Consider the following 16,905-nt stretch of genomic DNA (forward strand, 5'->3'; position numbering starts at 1 on the left):
CACAGACGAATTTAACGGTGTGCTTTGTGTAAGTTGCATGTCATATATCATTGCTCTAATATTTGGTCATCGAAAAACGCATTAGGCCCTATATAGATGGAAGGAGGGAGTAGCTTTGAATAGCATTTGTATAGTAAAACGGGGCAAGACTCTCTCTTTGTGTGGTGAGAATAGTTTTATTTTTTTCGTTTTCTTTTTGGTTGAGGGAAGTGCGAATTGATTTGGTACGTATAAGTACAATATTACTACACGTTAGGCTTGTCCCTAAAATTCAACCCGCGTCTTGTTATATCCCGAAAATTTAGATATCGTGCTCCCAAAACTGGCGCCTTCACAACCCGCGCCTTGCTATCCCGAAATTCCAACGCGCGCGAAAACTCCCTCCAGCTGCCAAATCCCGACACGCGAAATCCCCCTTCAAACCCTGAGCCGAAAGGGCCGCTAGTTCAAATCGGTGGGGGCTACTTTTGTGACACACCCTACATTTTGGACAAGCGCGTTCCTAAGTCATGCTTCACCCCTCCCATCGCCCCCTTTTCGCCATTCGAAATCCCAGGCCGCCATAACCTCTCCGCTCCAGCGGCGAAACCACACCCTCCTCTGTCCGCCATGTCATCATTGCCCAGCCGGAGCCTCTTCCCCGATGATGTCGCGCAACGCAACAGCTCTACATCCCTTGTCCACCTCCCCGGATAAGGATCCATCGTCCATCTCACCGTGCCGCCGGTTCAGCTGCCCCGTCCTCCACCTCCAAGGAGCTGCTCTGACGATCGCCTTGTCTATCGCGGCTGCTCCATCCCCACAGCGCCGCCTTAACCTGCTCCACCAGAACCGCAGCATCCTCACCGACTCCTCGGACGAAGCCGAGGCCTACTCGGCGCGAGGTTGTACACTCATTGCATTACACCTTCTCCTTAATGCGACCTCCTGGTGCCGACGGTGCTCCATCCCGCACCCCCATGGAGTGGCTACCTTGAAGCCGGCGTCGAGGGAGACATCTCCACGGCGGCTCTCCCCCAGTGCGAGGCCCCTTCGGCGGCGGCGGCCATACTAGCCGGATCTGCTGCTGCTGCTCCGGCTCTCACTCGATCGCTCGCTCACCCAGCTGCTGCTGCTGCTCTCCCCCTTGCTCGTGCTGCTGCTCTGCTCCAATTAAGCCACACTTCAGTTGACTGAATCGACTTTTGGGTTAGTCGATTTTCGGGGGTGGGGGGGGGGGCTCGCCGGAATTAAGGAAGAACCACCCGCAGCAGGGACGGGGGCTCGGCGGAGAGGTACCCCACTATCTATCTTAGGGTTCAGGGTGGGGGGCGGGGGAGCTAGAGGGCTGGCCGGGGCGGCGGTGGCGAGTTGTTTCGGGGCGGCGAGGCGGCGCTGGGGCCGGCGGTTCGGGCGGTGGTGGCTGGTGGCTCAGGTGGTGCAGGTTGAAGATGAACTGCAGGCCCTCCCTAAACTACATGTCAAGTGCCTCTCTGCTACCATTGCATTCAGTTTTGACAGTAGCATTCACATTCCACAATAAATTAAAGTTTCGACAGTTGAGTTGAGAGTCAACAGTTTTTACCTCATCTGTTGTAGGTAGGTGGTTTTTGGTGATGTTAATTTTACATCCATTTTACATCATCTATTGGAGATGCTATTAGAATCCCACTTGAGATTGACGATGTCTGTCTTGTGTTGCTTCAGCCTTGACGTCTTACGGCTCACCGGAGCTGCTCCAACGATAGAATGATCCATCACAACAGAGCAGTGCCCTGGACGCCGTCTATAGATTCCTCAGATCTTCCTCCACACCTCCGACAGCCACCTCTGCCTCAACTGCTTCAGCGACCAACCCAATGATGCTGAGGTCGACAGGGCTACGGCAAAGAGGTTGTACACTTGTTGCATCACTTATTACTATACATTCACGTCGGTCCATTAGGGCTATTTTGGTTCAACAGAAAAACATCGATCCACTGGTTGTTACCATCATTCTAAATTTCTGCATGCTCTCCTTACATAATCTCACCATATTTTTTCGTATGCATGTCAGATATTATACACAGTCATGCTGAACATGTAGAGAAAAAGAGAAGAGTTTTGCGCGCCAATACAGTGTCATCCAGACATCGCTCCATGGTGGGTTCAATGGCAAACCCTCCCCACCCCTCTCCAGATTGTAATCCAAAGGAAGATGTCTGTTCTGAGTCGGATTCGGACGCCGCTGACCACTCCTATTTACCCCCAAGGTGTTTGCTCTACCTTGGCATGATGATGTTAGTCATATCATGCATATGTTGCCTTGCAGTGCCTACTTTTGACAACATATATGTCATCTGCTTAGTTTAGACATGTTCTGTAATGCCACCTATTTAGTTTCTATATCATATATGGGAATTATGCTGTCTCATGTCTTTTAGCCAGCCATAATATATGTGAAATGTGCAATGCCATCCTGTTTAACCAGGCATCATATATTTGAATGATATCTTTCCCATCCTTTTCTTCATTACATTTCCATTTGTCAACAATGTTTGTACATTAAACTACTCTTCCTGTGAATCAGCCATTTGGGTGGGAGATGGAAAAATCTGGAGTGAAAACAAGGCCTTCAGAGCAGACTGTGCTACCTGTCGCAGCAGATCTCTTGTTGGGTCTCGATAGCTCCTCAGAGATGAATTCAGAGACAGATGACCAGTGCTATTCCCCCACTGAGGTGTAAGCTCTAACTTGGCACGGTTATACTGCTCATATCATGCATACGGTGTCTTGCATTGCATAGTTTAGACATCATATACACAATATTCAACACCATGTTCTTAGTTCAGACATCATATCAAATGCCCTCTGTTTAGCATATAAATCACACATGTGAATTAAATGACGCGATCCTGATTACTTAGATAACATGTAGGTGAATTATGTCATGCGATCCTGTTTAGTTATTCATCATATCTTTGAATTAAGTTATGCTATGCTATCCAGTTTAGATAGACATCATATATGTGAAATTATGTCATGCTATCCATTTTAGTTAAACAATATACATGTCAACTATTTCATGCCCTCTTTTTCCACACTATCTATTGCATATGTCTCTCATACAATGTCTGTACATTCAACTATGTTTCCTGTTTATCAGCCATTTGAATTGGAGCGGGTGATGCCAGTATCTAGCGGACTAAAAACACGGTCTTCAAATAAAACAGTGCTACCTCTTGGTGGAGATAGCACCCCGGTTGTACATGCACAAGAACCAGCCCTACCACACATAACCCAAACTCCCGCAAATTGTACCCCTACTACGATGGTTAGAGAACCAGCTTCACCCAACCTAACCCAAACCCTAGCCGATAGTAACCCAGTTCCTGTTGACACAACACCATCTTCACCACAGAGCTTCCAAACAAGAGCAGTTAGTAAAGCAGCTTCGGTGCCCAAAGGGCCAGTACTATCACGGCGAACCCCAACTCCACCAGTTAGTACGCCTATTCCTGTGGAGGAAGCACAACCAGCTAGTCATAGTTCAGCATCTATCGCATTTGATGTTGTTAAATCGTATGTGCGTATCTTCCCATCTTGGAAATATTATACTAAAGATGAAGGAAAATGCTAGTTGCAGGTGTTTGTCCAGGAGTTATGTGTAAGTAATGTTATTCATGGCAATTACTTTGCTTCGTCCCATACATCCTACCTCCATGATGGTTATAATACAAAAAAATTTCCCATTTTTCTCTATAGAGAAGGACCGATTTGGAAACTCACGATGAGGTAACCTGTGCTAATACCTCTGCTATCTTCAAGAATGCTTGGTGGCAGCAACGAAATTACCTGAAGAAAACGTACTTCACCGGCAAAGAAACTCATCAAATTCCCTTACGTTCTCCTGAGACACATTTACTGGACGATGACTGGGAACGCCTTGTTCTGTACTGGTCCCCAACCAAGAATGTGGTAAGGTCTATGAGCTCATTTTCTATTTTTAAGTATTATATTCTTGCGTCTTACTGTACTCTGTTCATGTAGAACAAGTGCCTAAACCTGGAGAACAACTATTCTAATTTAAGATTCCATTGCTACCATAGGACATAGATATATGTTTGTTTGATGCTTTTATTATGTACTAGTACTTGGCAATAGAATACTTGGTAGTTTAATCCTGTCCACCTTACTAATGAACTAGTTCACCGAAATGAGTTTCATATACTAGTACATGCTAAACTTGTTATGTGTCTGCTTGTTTCTTCTTTTAGAATGCTGACAGAATATTGGGGAAGAGTGCCTGATTAAGCAATTGTCACACCCTAGCTAGTTCAAGCATTAGAGTGTGCATCATGTTTAATTTTCTCTTAAATTTGAAATGGGGAAAGCAGAAACCCCCAACACACCCCTGGAAACAACTAGGGTTTACTAAAATTATTTTCAATGAACCTGAAATGCCCTTCTAAAAAGTTCATCCTCTTTGTCTTGGGTTAAAATCTCTGGCAAAATTGGTGCACAATTTTCTAGGTCAATAGAAGGTCATTGAATTAAATCATAAGTATTTGAATTTGGGCATTTAAATGCTATAAAATAATTTAAATGCTCAAATAATTCTGGAAATAAATGTTTGCTGTTGGAAATATTCTAAACAGAGCCCAAAATTATTTTCAGGATTTTTGGAAATGTTTTAGTATTTTAATTAAAGCCCAACATTTGCAGTTAAATAGAAAAACAAAAACAAATAAAAATAAAAGAGAGAGAGGGAAGCTACCTGGGCCTTACCTGTGCTGGCCCAGCCCACCTGGCTCGGCCCAGCCGACTGGCTACCAGTCGTCGTCCTCCTCCCGCCAGAAGGACGCGGAGCGCGTGGCCGGCGCCCGCGGCCACACGCCGGCCACCTCCTGCTTCTGCCGATGTCCTGGAGACGTCCAGGGATGCCACGCGACCCCCACATCCCCCTCTCATCCTCGCTCACTCTCCCCCTCGTCTCCCTCACTCTCTCCCGCGATGCCCGAGCGCGTTCCTCGCCGCCGTTCGCCGTAGACGACGCCAGAGCCACCCCCTCGCCCCTCCGACAAGCCAAATCGCTCCGCCACGACGCCCTCACGCTCGCCACCGAGCCACGCTTCGCTGGAGGCCCTGCATCGCCGCTATCGCGCCGTCTTCAACCTCAGTACCCGCCGGACGCCGTTCATCGATTCGCCTCGCTCCGGTTGCCCCCGAGCCCACTCATCTTCTCATCGACCTCCCTGTGGGCTCCGCCGCTTTTCCCCTCTTCTTTCCCACGCGTTTGCACCCTCTAGGCCATAGTTCCACCATGGCCGAAGCTCGTCTCCGCTCGAGCTTGTCGCCGGCGTCGCTCCGGCGACAATTTGGTCATCCAGTGCCATGCAACGTGCTTGCCGCATCGCGTAGTGCCTCGCTAGCGCCTTAGTTTCCGTGTTTGCACGCCGCAGCCCTAACCCCGCACATGGCCAAACTCCAGCCGCCGCCTTGGAGCTCGCCGTCGTTGTCTCCGGCCACCATAGGCCCGATCTCCACCACCACTAGATGCGCGCCTGCAAGAGCTCTCCAACGAGCCCAAGAACGGCCTCGCCCGTGCCCTGTGGGCGTTTTCCGAGCCGCGCCACCGTCTCGGGCCTCGCCGGCATCGAGTCACCGGCGGGATTAGCCCCGCTGACCAGGGGTTTGACCTCAGTTTGACTCCCCTGAGTCAATGACAAGTGGGCCCCCTCTGTTAACTAAATCAGATTAGTTTTAATTAAAAATAATTAGCTTAATTAACTACTGACACGCGGGACCCACCAGTCAGGTTTGACCTGGACGTCCCCGTTGACCACTGACGTCACCCTGACGTAATGCTGACGCAGTAATTAAATTACTGGATTTATTCTTTAATAGGAAATTCCAGAAAATAGTCAAAACTTCTAAAAATCATAGAAAATCAACCATAGCACCAAATGCAAAGATTTATATATGAAAAATGATCAGAAAAATTCAATCTATCCATCTGTAATGGTTTCATGCATGACAAAACAAGTTTATCTTGCTGTTTAAGCAGAATAAGGAAATGCACTATTAAGGCCATGTTTAATGTGCTAATATTTGAATCTTTGATTCAAATGAGTTCATTCCTTTCTGTTATAACTTGCATTAGGCCAAGACACATTCATATTGCCATGTCATAGCATGCATCATATTGTTGCATATCGTCCTGTGTTGATGGTGTTCCGATGTGTTCTTCGTGATAGGTTCTACCTCCGAGGATATTCATGAGTATCCAACTGAAGGGCAGTATCCCACTACCACTCCATCAGGCAAGCAACCCATTGATCATTTCGATACAAACCCATGTTCTCGCTTCTGCTATGGTTTACTGCATTAAGACAACACGATTCAAATTGCTGTGTGTTACGGTAGTTGAACCCTTATCCTCTGCATGACCTGTCATTGCCACAGTAACTAGATGAAACCCACTAGCACGTGTAGGAGTTGATTGAGCCATGTATGTGATTCCTACCTTGCTATGCCTTCTATGCTTAGAGTTGTGTCAGGTCTGGTTCATCTGGGTGATGGGCTAGAGTGAAATGCTTGTGTCGGTAATATGAGGGATGTGTTGAACATGTTTTGGTAAAGGTATCGATGAGAGGCCATGTAGGAGTACATGGTGGGTTGTTTCATTGAGGCCGTCCATAAGAACTGAGATCTGTATGTGTGATTTAAGATGCAGTTACTACCGTACATTGGGCCCGAAACGAATGGACCCTCTCAGCTTCTTAATCACCCTAGTACTCTGTCCAGGAGTTGCAAATAGTTTCTGGTGCTTTTATGTTATGTGTTGGCAGCCGTGTGTAGCGCTGACTCTAGGGGTGGGCTATGTTGCGGTAGATACACCGTGGCACGGTGTACCGAGTCACCCGTTTGGTGTCTTGGGAACCCTGTACACATCGTTCGGGGCCGTATGTGGAAACCTCGGCCAGACTCCCTGCGGATGGAACTTGGATAGGCGATAAACCTAGACTAGAGACTTAAGTGTTTAGGTAGGCCGTGGCCGACACCCTCGCTGGGCTTCCGCCTGAAGGTTGCCGAGTACATGTCGTGTAAACAGCGGTAAGTGGTGAAAGCGTGTATGAAGAAGTATACCCCTGTAGGGTATAAAACTATTCGAATAGCCGCGTCCGCGGTAAAGGACTACTTGGTTGCCTATACAGTTCATAGACAAGTTAATGGATACTACTAAAAGACTCAAGATAAGTGTGAGTACCGAGGATGGCCCTCTCGTAGGATGACGAGGGAGGATCCCCGGTGGAGTATTGTGTTGGTGAGTAGTGGACTCGTGTGCGAAAACTATTTTACTGGTGGAGTTCTATAGGATAGCTTAGCGAATAGTCAAAGCTGGCTTGCTGCATTAACCCCACCACCTTCTTGAGAATAAGCATGTATAGTAGGTTCTGATGTAAGACTTGCTGAGTACCTTTGTACTCATGTTTGCTTAATTACTGTTTTCAGACAACAACACTGCCCCCTCCGATGGGTTCTACGTAGACCTTGACGTAGACGAGTGACTAGCCACCCAGGTGGTGATCTTGGCCATGGAGGGCCCTATCTAGATAGACAGGCTTCGAGAAGCCTTCTTTCTTCTAGAGTCTGTACTCAGACTAGTTGCTTCCGCATGTGCTTGTATGTTTGTATGACTTGAGTGTCGGGTCATGTGACCCCTATCTATATGAACATGTTATGTATGGCTCCCTGGAGCCTTTAAATAAAGTACTTGAGTTGTAGAGTTTTGTTGTCATGCCATGTTGTATGTACTCATATCGGGCATATTGTGTGTATGATTGAAATGATTGGTATGAGTGGGATCCGACAATCTAGTTGTTTATCCTTGGCAGCCTTTCTTATGGGGAAATGTAGTCTAGTGTTCCACGAGCCATAGTAGTCCGCTACAGCCCGATACACCGGAGTCCTGCTAGCCCAGCACTACTGTTCAGGACACTTGACTGGCCGGCATGTGTTTCACTTTGTTCCTATGTCTGTCCCTTCGGGGAAATGTCAGGCGGTGACTTCCGGAGTCCTGCCTAGCCTGCTACAGCTCGGGTTCCCCGGAGTCCTGTTAGCCCAGTGCTACAGCCCGGAATCACTCGCTGATGACCGACATGCTCGATGTGATTCATGTATGCCTGTCTCCATAGGTCTGTGTCGCTTTGGGTTCACGACTAGCCATGTCGGCCCGGGTTCTCTGTCATATGGATGCTAGCGACACTACCATATACGTGAGCCAAAAGGCACAAACGGTCCCGGGCCATGGTAAGGCGACACCCGTGGGATACCGTGCGTGAGGCCGCAAAGTGATATGAGGTGTTACCGGCTAGATCGATGTGGCTTGGAATCGGGGTCCTGATAGCATTGGCATCAGAGCCGGACTGCCTGTAGGTTCGTTGAGCCAAGATGGTCGATGTCGAGTCTAGAAATGCTTTAGTTATATGTAGGGGAATTGATTGTGGGAGGGAACGTAAGGCTCTTTTACTCCTTTACACTATGCCTCTGATCTGAGTCATTCTCTTCTCATTCAACGTGGGTTAAGGACTAGGCTCTCTTCTTCTATCAGGTTCACGTGTTACTAATTCGTAGTAGCTTATAGGATTGTTGTTACAAGTCCCAGTTCAGTTTCTACTATTCTTAGTATGTTGCTAATTGGATCAGAACCTTGATATGATGTTGTTGAGTGGTATTGCAAACTGTTGTGGATGTCTCAAATCTTTTTCTGAGCATTTACAACTGTTATGCTGTCCAATTTTCCCTAGAAATTCTGATGTCTTTGCATTGTGGTTGTCCTTTCAGATGGCCAACCGTGTTCAAAAACAAGTGGTTCGCCTGACCCGGTGCCTCGACGTGCCCGGTCATACTGCTATGTTAGTCCGGGTAATGATCAAGACGGGTTACCGTTGGTATCCCTAATACACCGTTGAAGAGCAATTCCGCGACTTTAATCAAAGCCAATATTTCTGCACCGTCAGGATATTTCCTTCTTATCCTGGATCTATCGAGCCCCTTCACTGTTCCTATGGACTCGGGGTTACTGTTGAGATGGCTGTGCAGGATGCTGCCTATTCCATGATGACCATTATGCGAGTCCGGACTGGCCTGCTTCGGAACACCGACTTCCGTTACATGCCAGCTTCACTTCCGGGAGCGCAAGGGTATCTTCATGCTATCTATGCTGACTCCACTCAGGAGGACTCATTAACTCGTACCACTGCTGAGATGCTCGAAGATAAGGACTGAGAGAATCGGGCCTTGAGGCTGGAGCTTTTCAATACCCGTGCTGATCATTGGGCCACATTGAATCGATTTGTACCTGCGGTGCAAGCTGGATGTATGGATACAAGGGATCTGTATCCTGTGAGATCAGCTCTGCCAGACATGGTGGATTGGCGTGATGTCGGAGGCATCACCCCACCCCGTGGTCCCCGCAGGCCACCGTTTGTTGGTCCAAGACCTTATCCTAGTCCCTATGGTCCATAGGCTCCTCAGGACCGTCTATTCCCGGATGGTCACGTTGAACTTCTAGGCTATGGAGGTGACTTCTATGAGGACTACTACGGAGCTGTCTGAGTTAGTAGTAGTATCACTAGTATTGTAATAGTTGTATCTTCACTGCCCTGCGTGACTGGTGGACTACGACTTAGTGTGTAATCAATTCCGGAGGTGTATACAAATAATGTATAGGAGCTTGGAATGCCTCCGATGAGATGTAACGTCTTTCATCATAGTTGTACTATAGCCTGGGCTTGTACTAAAGTATGTATGATGTGTATGACCGATGGTATCTATATGGTAGTTTTATATTACCATGACATACGGATGAACATCTCTGCATTCCGTGTTATCCATTACATTCTGCACTTCCTTGCTAAGTTTGAGCCATCATTGTCTAAACCATTGTTTTGTTTTCTCCTAGGATGGTCAACACCCACACCAACCCTGCTGCCTCGGAGTAGGGGGAAGTCAGTGCAGCTAGGGGTGAAAATCTGCCTCACCCGCCTTCTCTGGCCGAAGTGATACTGGAGGCGGAAAGAAACAAGCGTGAGACTAACCGCCTACTAGAGCGGATTGAACAGAACACTGCAAGCCATCTACGAAATGACTTGGTGTCAATCAATGACTTTATCAAGCTGTACCCACCAAAGTTTAACCATTCCGTCGAGCCCCTCGACGTGGATGACTGGCTTCGCAGCATCACCCACAAGCTACGTTCTGCCAACGTAGCCGAAGCAGACAAGGTTACTTACACTACCTACCATCTCGAAGGCCCTGCTAGCCTTTGGTGGGAAAACTTCGAAGCTATGCGCCCGGTCTGCCAAATATCTACTTGGGCTGAATTCAGTGAGGCTTTCTGTGAGCATCACATCCCGGAAGGTCAAATGGATCGCAAGAGGGAGGAGTTCTGCAACTTCACCCAAGGAAGACTGACTGTGGATGCATATAGTCATGAATTTGGGAATCTGGCATGCTATGCCCCTGAAGAGGTATCTACTGACGCTAAGAAGCAGGCAAGGTTCCGCAAGGGACTTAGCCTTGAGCTTCGCCGCGATCTCCGTCTGAATGAGTGCACATCCTTTCAGAAGTTGGTCAATAAAACCATCAGTGCTGAGACAGGACAGACTGATTATGACGCTTCACGCAAGCACTCCCATGATTTTGGCTCTTCATCTGGCTCTGGAACTCAGAAGCACCGGGTGTGGATTCCAAGCATGGCACTGCCACCCAGGTTCATCCTGAGGCCATCCTTTGAGGCGCCTCGTCCCAACCAGCAATTTGCACCGCCCAAGCCCTATGGTGGCCCCGCTGCTAATGCTGCTCCACGCCCCACTGTGGTGACATGCTTTAAGTGTGGAGAGCCGGGTCACTATAGTCGAGAGTGTCCCCAGAACAACAACCCCATTCAAACTGGAAAGTTTGTTGGCCGTGGTAAGCCCGCGAGAAAGACATTCTACGCCAAGCCGGTCACTACTGCCCGTGGCCATGTCAACTTGTTTCAACCGAGGAGGCTCATGAGGATCCCAACATCGTCCTTGGTATGCTCCTTGTTAACTGCCATCTGGCATCTATTCTTTTCGATACTGGAGCATCTCATTCATTTATATCCGAGAACTATGCTCGATTGCACAACACGACATTCTGTGACATGCCCACTTCCATGGTAATTCAAACTCCGGGTTCCAAATGGCAAACTTCTAGAGTAAGCCATGGGAACGAAATTCTTGTCGATAGACTTGTCTTCCTTGCATCATTAATAGCTCTCAAGTCCACGGACATAAACATCATCTTGGGTATGGACTGGATGTCAGCTCATTATGCTAAGATCGATTGTGCCACTAGAACCGTTCAACTTACTCACCCATCGGGCGAGACAGTCAATGTCTTAACTCGAGTGGCCAAGCGCCAGCTTTACTCCCTAAATGCCAACCCTCTTCCAGACCTTGAGGATGTTCCGGTAGTCCGAGACTTTCCGGATGTCTTTCCAGAAGAACTGCCAGGTGTTCCACCTGACAGGGATGTTGAGTTTGTGATAGACCTTGTTCCAGGAACCATTCCAATTTCTAGAAGACCCTACAAGATGGCACCCTTAGAACTAGCCGAGCTTAAGAACCAACTCGATGAGTCCTTGAAAAAGGGTTTCATCCGTCCTAGTTCCTCTCCTTGGGCTTGCCCCGTCCTCTTCGTTAACAAGAAGGATGGAACAGATCGAATGGTTGTGGATTACTGACCTGTCAATTTGGTCACCATCAAGAACAAATATCCGCTTCCCAAGATCAATGATCTGTATGATCAGCTCGCTGGATCCTCAGTCTTTTCCAAGATGGATCTGAGGTTGGGCTACCATCAAATCAAAATCAGAAACGGGGACATTCCCAAAACGGCCTTTGTTACTCGTTATGGCCAATACGAGTACACCGTTATGTCCTTCGGTTTAACCAATTCCCCAGCCACCTTCTCCCGGTTAATGAACACGGTTTTCATGGAGTACATGGATAAATTCGTCGTAGTATACCTTGATGACATACTCATCTACTCCAAGAATGAAGAGGAACATGCCGAATATCTAAGGCTGGTATTGATGAAACTTCGAGAGCATCGTCTTTATGCTAAATTCTCCAAGTGTGAATTTTGGTTGCCAGAAGTGACTTATCTAGGCCATGTAATTTCTGGTAAGGGTATTGCTGTCAATCTCGAGCGAGTTCAAGCCGTCCTTGATTGGACTCCACCTGAGACGGTCAAGCAAGTTTGGAGCTTCCTTGGCTTAGCGAGCTATTGCTGCTGCTTCGTCGAGAATTTCTCCAAGGTTGCTAAACCTCTAACTGAACTCCTCAAGAAAGATAAAAAGTTCGAGTGGACTCCACAGTGCGAGTTCAGCTTTCAAGAACTGAAAAGATGCCTGACATCTGCTCCCGTACTGGTACCACCAGATTTCTCCAAGGACTTTATAATCTATTGCGATGCCTCACGACAAGGACTAGGTTGCATACTCATGCAAGATTGTCAGGTAATTGCCTATGCTTCACGGCAATTACACCCACATGAGGAAAATTATCCCACACATGATCTAGAGCTTGCAGCTGTAGTCCATGCACTTAAAACTTGGCGACATTACCTTCTCGGTAATCCTTGCGAGATCTTCACCGATCACCAAAGTTTGAAATATATCTTCACCCAACCAGATTTGAATATCAGGCAAAGACGTTGGGTTGAGTTGATCTCGGATTACGACTTAGGAATAACTTACACCCCGGGTAAAGCTAATGTCATGGCTGATGCGCTAAGCTGTAAGTCCTATTGTAACAACCTGATGTTACAACAAAGTCAACCATTTCTCCATGAGGAATTTTGAAAGCTAAATCTTCACATTGTTCCTCGAGGATTCCTATCCACCCTGGTGGCGAAACCTACCCTTCCGGATCAGATCATCAAGGCGCAGAAGGTAGATCCGGGAATCTCCCGTATTAAGAGAAACATTAAGAAAGGAGTCACGAATTGTTTCTCCATTCATGATCAAGGTGTTGTATACTTTGGGAATCGCCTAGTGGTTCCAAAGGCATGAAACCTGAGGCGGCTGATCCTTAAGGAAGCTCATGAATCCCCTCTCACCATTCATCCCGGTAGTACCAAAATGTATCAAGACCTATGCCAGAGGTTTTGGTGGACTAGGATGAAGAGGGAAATCGCTCAATACATTGCTAATTGCGACGTTTGTCGCCGTGTTAAAGCAGAGCATCAACGGCCTGCTGGCACCCATCAACCTTTGGCTATCCTTGAATGGAAATGGGATAAAATCAGTATGGATTTCATCACTGGGTTTTCCAGAACCAAGAGAGGGAATAATGCCATCTTTGTCGTGATCGACCGACTTTCCAAAGTAGCCCATTTCCTACCTATTCGTGAGAGTATCACCGCTAGCCAGCTAGCCGATTTATACATCTCCCGAATAGTGTCTCTTCATGGTGTTCCATTGGAAATTAACTCAGACCATGGGAGTCTCTTCACCTCTCGATATTGGGAAAGTTTCCAAAATGCTATGGGAACTCGTCTCTCTTTTAGTACCGCCTTCCATCCTCAATCAAATGGTCAAGTAGAGCGAGTCAATCAAATTCTGGAAGATATGCTCCGAGCTTCTGTCATCTCGTTCGGAATGAGTTGGGAGAAATGCCTTCCCTTCGCGGAGTTTGCTTATAACAATAGTTATCAAGCTAGCTTAGGCAAGGCTCCTTTCTAAGTTCTTTATAGACGAAAATGTCGAACGCCTCTTAACTGGTCAGAAACCGGGGAAAGACAACTCTTTGGCCCGGATATGATTCAGGAAGCAGAAGAGCAGGTTCGCGTTATTCGTGAGAAATTGAAAACAGCCCAATCTCGTCAAAAGAGTCAATATGATCATAAACATAAGCCTATGATTTATGAAGTCGACGAGAAGGCTTACCTTCGGGTTACTCCATTAAAGGGAACCCATCGTTTTGGTATCAAAGGCAAATTGGCTCCTCGTTACATTGGACCCTTTCGCATTCTTGCCAAACGAGGAGAAGTTGCCTACCAATTGGAACTACCTCCGCATCTTTCCAGAGTTCACGATGTCTTCCATGTTTCACAACTCAGGCGTTGCTTCGCGGATCCTATCCGTGGAGTGGACCACGAAACGCTTGATCTACAAGATAACCTCTCCTATCGGGAATATCCCGTTCGTATCCTTGATCAAGCCGAGCGTACCACTCGACATCAGAATATCAAGTTTCTCAAGGTTCAATGGTCACACCATTCCGAGAAAGAAGCCACTTGGGAAAGGGAGGATCGTCTTCGACTCGAGTACCCCACCTTCTTCCCGGAGGATCCTAAATCTCGGGACGAGATTCTTTTGAGTGGGGGTGAGTTGTCACACCCTAGCTAGTTCAAGCATTAGAGTGTGCATCATGTTTAAATTTCTCTTAAATTTGAAATGGGGAAAGAAGAAACCCCCAACACCCCCTGGAAAAAACTAGGGTTTACTAAAATTATTTTCAATGAACCTGAAATGCCCTTCTAAAAAGTTCATCCTCTTTGTCTTGGGTTAAAACCTCTGGCAAAATTGGTGCACAATTTTCTAGGTCAATAGAAGGTCATTGAATTAAATCATAAGTATTTGAATTTGGGCATTTAAATGCTATAAAATAATTTAAATGCTCAAATAATTCTGGAAATAAATGTTTGCTGTTGGAAATATTCTAAACAGAGCCCAAAATTATTTTCAGGATTTTTGGAAACGTTTTAGTATTTTAATTAAAGCCCAACATTTGCAGTTAAATAGAAAAACAGAAACAAATAAAAATAAAAGAGAGAGAGGTAAGCTACCTGGGCCCTACCTGTGCTGGCCCAGCCCACCTGGCTCGGCCCAGCCGACTGGCTGCCAGTCGTCGTCCTCCTCCCGTTAGAAGGATGCGGAGCGCGTGGCCGGCCACCTCCTGCTTCTGCCGACGTCCTGGAGACGTCCAGGAATGCCACGCGACCCCCACGTCCCCCTCTCATCCTCGCTCACTCTCCCCCTCGTCTCCCTCACTCTCTCCCGCGATGCCCGAGCGCGTTCCTCGCCGCCGTTCGCCGTAGACGACGCCAGAGCCACCGCCTCGCCCCTCCGACAAGCCAAATCGCTCCGCCACGACGTCCTCGCCCTTCCCACCGAGCCACGCTTCGCCGGAGGCCCTGCATTGCCGCTATCACGCCGTCTACAACCTCGGTACCCGTCGGACGCCGTTCATCGATTTGCCTCGCTCCGGTCGCCCACGAGCCCACTGATCTGCTCATCGACCTCCCTGTGAGCTCCGCCGCTTTTCCCCTCTTCTTTCCCATGCGTTTGTACCCTCTAGGCCATAGTTCCACCATCGCCGAAGCTCATCTCCGCTCGAGCTTGTCGCCGGCGTCGCTCCGGCGACCATTTGGTCATCCCGTGCTATGCAACGTGCTTGCCGCATCGCGTAGTGCCTCGCTAGCGCCTCAGTTTCCGTGCTTGCACGCCGCAGCCCAAATCCCGCACATGGCCGAACTCCGGCCGCCGCCTTGGAGCTCGCCTCGTTATCTCCAGCCACCATAGGCCCGGCCTCCACCACCACTAGATGCGCGCCTGCAAGAGCTCTCCAACGAGCCCAAGAACGGCCTCGCCCGTGCCCTGTGGGCGTTTTCCGAGCCGCCCCACCGTCTCGGGCCTCGCCGGCATTGAGTCACCGGCGGGATTAGCCCCGCTGACCAGGGGTTTGACCTCAGTTTGACTCCCCTGAGTGAATGAACAGTGGGCCCCCTCTGTTAACTAAATCAGATAAGTTTTAATTAAAAATAATTAGCTTAATTAACTACTGACACGCGGGACCCACCAGTCAGGTTTGACCTGGACGTCCCTGTTGACCACTGACGTCACCCTGACGTAATGCTGACGCAGTAATTAAATTACTGGATTTATTCTTTAATAGGAAATTCCAGAAAATAGTCAAAACTTCTAAAAATCATAGAAAATCAACCATAGCTCCAAATGCAAAGATTTATATATGAAAGATGATCAAAAAAATTCAATCTATCCATCTGTAATGGTTTCATGCATGACAAAACAAGTTTATCTTGCTGTTTAAGCAGAATAAGGAAATGCACTATTAAGGCCATGTTTAATGAGCTAATATTTGAATCTTTGATTCAAATGAGTTCATTCTTTTCTGTTATAACTTGCATTAGGCCAAGACACATTCATATTGCCATGTCATAGCATGCATCATATTGTTGCATATCGTCCTGTGTTGATGGTGTTCCGATGTGTTCTTCGTGGTAGGTTCTGCCTCTGAGGATATTCACGAGTATCCAACTGAAGGGCAGTATCCCACTACCACTCCATCAGGCAAGCAACCCATTGATCATTTCGATACAAACCCATGTTCTCGCTTCTGCTCTGGTTTACTGCATTAAGACAACGCGATTCAAACTGCTGTGTGTTACGGTAGTTGAACCCTTATCCTATGCATGACCTATCATTGCCACAGTAACTAGATGAAACCCACTAGCATGTGTAGGAGTTGATTGAGCCATGTATGTGATTCCTACCTTGCTATGCCTGCTATTCTTAGAGTTGTGTCAGGTCTGGTTCATCTGGGTGATGGGCTAGAGTGAAATGCTTGTGTCGGTAATATGAGGGATGTGTTGAACATGTTTTGGTAAAGGTATCGATGAGAGGCCATGTAGGAGTACATGGTGGGTTGTTTCATTGAGGCCGTCCATAAGAACTGAGATCTGTATGTGTGATTTAAGATGCAGTTACTACCGTACATTGGGCCCGAAACCAATGGACCCTCTCACCTTCTTAATCACCCTAGTACTCTATCCAGTAGTTGAAAATAGTTTCTGGTGTTTGTAGGTTATGTGTTGGCGGCCGTGCAT

Source organism: Triticum urartu, chromosome 2A, assembly GCF_056163025.1.
Source record: "Triticum urartu cultivar PI428250 chromosome 2A, HENAU_Tu73, whole genome shotgun sequence".
NCBI classification, from domain to species: Eukaryota; Viridiplantae; Streptophyta; class Magnoliopsida; order Poales; family Poaceae; genus Triticum; species Triticum urartu.